Consider the following 4,273-nt stretch of genomic DNA (forward strand, 5'->3'; position numbering starts at 1 on the left):
TCGGTGGCTGTTTTGGGAGACGTTACGAAGAGGCAGAGTTAGTCAACGCTGCCTGCCAATAATAGATGTGATTTTTTTTTTTTTTGAGTTCACCCACACAGCTTGATCTTGAGGTTTATCAAAAATCAGAGAAGACACCTTAAAGTTATAATGACTGAAATAACCTACCTCTTCCTTACGGTGTTGGGTTGGGGGTTTCTTTGGCTTACCGTACTTTTGGCTTGGCTTAGAAGGTCCATGCTCGTCTGGTCAGCATTGCTGGCCTCTCTGGGAATATACGTTCAGTACTTACAGGGAAAGAATTAATAGCAGAATAGCAAGGAGAGCTACGTGGTCTGGGCTCTCCCACGTCCAGGCAGATGTATGTAGAGAACTATATATAGATGCACTACAGATGTGCACAGATAAATCGGTGTCTTAGGAGGCTGTAAATGATGTGAACCACACCCTGTATACGTACTTATCCTCTAATAACACACGATCTGTAAAATCAGTGCTTGTCAGTGCTTATATCACTACTTGTTTGCAAATCCGGCCCAGCGGCTCCGTTGCTCTCTGAATAGCCTGTTGCTTTGACCCTGCATGATGTTTGCAAAAATCAGGAGACAAAAGGTAACGCAGGTAAGTGAAGAAAGTTACACAGGAACAGAGATGAACGATGCCCTGGATGGCAGGTGCTGGAGGAAACTCAGTCCTCGCGACTGCACACCTTTAGACGTGCTGAAGGTGAGGTCTCAAACGGCATTAAACGTTTTGTGAAGGAAATACTGATTCGGGACGTTAGCTGGGCACTATTCAATGCAGAATATTTTTGTTTTCCACTGCAGTCTTTCCTTTGGCAGCACAGCAAGTCCTTGATCACCTGAAAGCCTCTGGGAGTTAGAAGTAAGTTCCTATCATCGGGGGAAAAAAGGCTCCGAGCTCACGGCTAGGCTGAACGCACGCTCTCCAGATGTGCTCTGGGTCTGCAGAGAAGGAGTTATTTTAGCAAAAAGGAAGACAAAGGGGCCCAGCTGCACGGGGCGCGCGCCCTGCAGAGAAACCCTGGCGGCCGGAGAGGAGCCGCCTCGGCGGCGGGGCTGTGCGCCCCCGGGGGCACGCGCCCCGCAAAAGCAGAGCTCAGCTGGCGATCAAAGGAGAGCAAATCCCTCCGGATTCGGGTCCTTTTCACAGGACCTCACCCCGGAAAGCTCGCCAGGCTCGTGCGCCCATATTCGCAGGCATTTACACGTGTTGCAGGTAGGAGGCAGGAACTTGGCCAGCGGCTCAAGGGAGCAGACCAAAAAGGTGGCCTCCGCCTCTGAGAGGTTATTTGGCCGGAAACGGGGGTATAAAGGAGCTGGTATGCGCAATGCCGCCGCCACGGAGAGGCATGAGTAAGACGCTATCCGAAGCGGGGGCGTTTCTCCAAGCGGGCCGTTGCCGCTGCGGGATCTCCGACGCCGGGGGACGCAAGCGGCTCGCTGCGGCTCTGCCAGCGCCTGCCGCCAGCACGACTCTTTGCAGACGTTAATTTCCCGTCTGGGAGGGCAGTTTGCGCTGCGAGGCAGAAACGCGTTGAAACCCCTGCTCAGCGCCTGGATGTTTCGAAATGCTACGGGTCCGAGCAGAATTGATTTTTTGCGCTTTCTGGGCTATGGAAACGAGGGGGCTTGGAGACTTAATTTTACCTAAGTGCTCTGGCAGGGGTCAGTGCCTGAAGGAGGCACCGGCGCAAGGCTCGCCGGCGCGGGGAGAAGCGCCTGCTGATGCCCCGGGCTGCCCTTGGGTCTGGCTGCGGTGTAGCAATGCGCTCAGCACCACCTGCCCGGGGCTGCAAACACCTCTGCGGCATTTCTTGGAGGTAAAGGTGTCTGTAGGGGACGGTGGCATCCGACGGTGTGGCTTCAGGAAAAAATAGGTGCAGAAGAGGGTTTCTCAGGTGGTAGGTGTTTATAACTGGTTTTAAAATCCCGTCACTCGAAATGAGTCATAGCATTCCCGTGCTCCAGGCAGGGCAGGTTTGTCCGTTTTTTTTTTTTTTCCGCCTGCCACCGTTTTTTCTCGGCCTAACGTGGCGTGGCCGTAGGGTCTTCGCGTCTCCTTCCCCTCAACGGCAGGCGACGACAGACTGCGCGTACTGGCAGGGCGGTAGTGTTATCTTTTTCTTTACCCATAAGGACCCTGCTGTAAGGGCTTTTTCCTTTTTTTTTTTGTTACAGATCTGGGCTCTGATCCCATACCCACTTCTGCAGAGCAGGATCTCAGCTCCTGGCTGACACCCAGGCACGCACCCACCTGAGGTCTTAATCTCTTTATCAGCTGACGGTAGCGGTAAGACATTGAAATTAGACTGGAAATCACGGGGTAGTCCTGACCCAGCGTCAGCCTGCTGCTGTCACTGAGGTGATATGGGAGCACTGCAATTACATACGAAAGCCCTGTGGTCTCTGTAAGTCAGCAGCTGAAGGCCGTCTTTTTTCATATATATGTATATATTTTTTAATGCTTGTCCAAAACAGTGCATCCTCCTTGTTTTTCTTTTTGGCTATAGGTCAGCGTTTCCTCTCTGGCTCAGGAAAGGCTGCTCAGATGTCAAAAGCCGGGATGCAGCCAGGTAATCAGGTCACCTAGGCAAAACGCAATCAAATGGACTTTTCAGTCCGTGTCTCTCAGGCCCAGAGAGCTGCTGGAGCCGCAGCGGCTTGGCAGCTCTTCTCCTAATGATACTCCAAGGGCTGATCTACATGCAGTTTTTGCCTCTATTTAACCATTTACGTTTTGCTGCGTGTGTTGAACGCGTCAGGTCTCCGCTATCTTGTCACCTCTTCAGAGAAATGAAACAAAAGCCGAGCGGGACGGCTTTCACGCGGGTTTCTGTGAAGGTTTTATGCCTCTGCTGTACGCTGCGAGGAGCCGGACCCTGCTGATGCCTCCCTGAACCGCAGCGCAGCCCTGTCGCACAAACGCCTGACTCAGAAGTTGCCTCTGCGTAGGGAACGCAGCACAAGGCTCGTTTCAGACTCCCCCGCACCCCGACTGCTTCTACAATACAGCGGTATTCATCAGGAAAATTAGCTTTTCCAACTAATGTCTGATCCAGACCCAGAACTAAAAGATGAGAGAAGCTGGTTTTCCATTGGGCACTTCTTAATATTTAATACAAATACTGTACGAGCAACTATTCCGTTGCATCATAAAATGCCATAAAAAGGACACAGATCTCCCGCAGTCTTTGTTCATTTACATCTCACAAGTATTTTGTCAAATGCAACGTTTGCTTTCTATTTCTAAAATATGCTAGCAGTAAACTGAAAATATGTTAGGACACGCATATTTGGCAAGCTTTTGGCAAGGTTTTTTATCAGTCTTGTTGCTGGCTTCAATAGTTACGGATGAATAGAATTTTTTACTCAGCGTCTTGTCTTGTCTCTTAAAAATGGCTTCTTTCAAAATCAAAACACCCGAGACAACTTGTAAAAACAGTTGAGGCATTTTAAGATTTTCTGGCAACGTTTTTCATGTAGCGTAAAATCGGATGTTTTGGTAAGTTGCTTACCCATGTTAGGTTAAAACATCTCCAGCATTTCTGGTCAAATGGGCAGGTGCCGAGCCAGAGCAGCGAGGAATAGATTCCTCAACGTCGTCCTCCTCTGAGGCACTGCAATAGCATAGATGTTTGGTGCCCAGCTGCTCTATTCCTTGCAGCTTGAGCGCTAGCCAGACAGATACTTCCCCAAATTAATTCTTACAGCACCCAATGGTGAAAAGAGAAAACTAGGAGCATGTTGTCACAGGACAACTTCTTAAGGCTTAAGGATCTCTTCCTTGCAAAAAAGTGGCTGCTGGGATTCTTAAGTCACGTAACTCCTACCGAGAGAAATAATTTTCCTGGGAAACTGAGAAGCTTTTCAGCTCTCAGTAGTTGCCAATATGCTTTTTCCGCTGACCCAGCTCTCTCTGAAAATGCAGTGCAAACAGCAATCTGTAGGAAGCCACTGAGCTAGGACTAGCGGTGGGCTCCCCATGTGCCCAGGCCACGGTTAATGCAAATAGACCAGTAGTTTCCAAAGTGCTTGAGCAAACAAGCCACAACGTTTTGTCTTCTCATCCTTCTTCCATGCCGCCAGCCCTGTCACCCAGCTGTTGGTTTACCACACCATGACGAGAATGAAATCCCACAGGCCAACCCAGGGCTTTGTCACCACGGCCAGGCATTGCACTGGGCCACCTTGCTATTTATTGCGGTTCCCCCCCACCCCGTGGCTTAAAGCACATCAGAAGCCTTATGGTC

General features: G+C 50.2%; 1 long non-coding RNA gene across 1 annotated transcript; it reads left to right on the forward strand.

Moving 5' to 3' along the window:
- Nucleotides 1-606: 606 nt before the first annotated feature.
- Nucleotides 607-3,187, forward strand: LOC138066360 (uncharacterized). Its single transcript, XR_011139758.1, has 4 exons — nucleotides 607-726; nucleotides 828-2,431; nucleotides 2,534-2,596; nucleotides 2,786-3,187. It is a non-coding gene; the product is annotated as an uncharacterized lncRNA (long non-coding RNA).
- The last annotated feature ends 1,086 nt before the right edge of the window (nucleotides 3,188-4,273 follow it).

This window comes from Struthio camelus, chromosome 2 (assembly GCF_040807025.1).
Source record: "Struthio camelus isolate bStrCam1 chromosome 2, bStrCam1.hap1, whole genome shotgun sequence".
Lineage (NCBI taxonomy): Eukaryota > Metazoa > Chordata > Aves > Struthioniformes > Struthionidae > Struthio > Struthio camelus.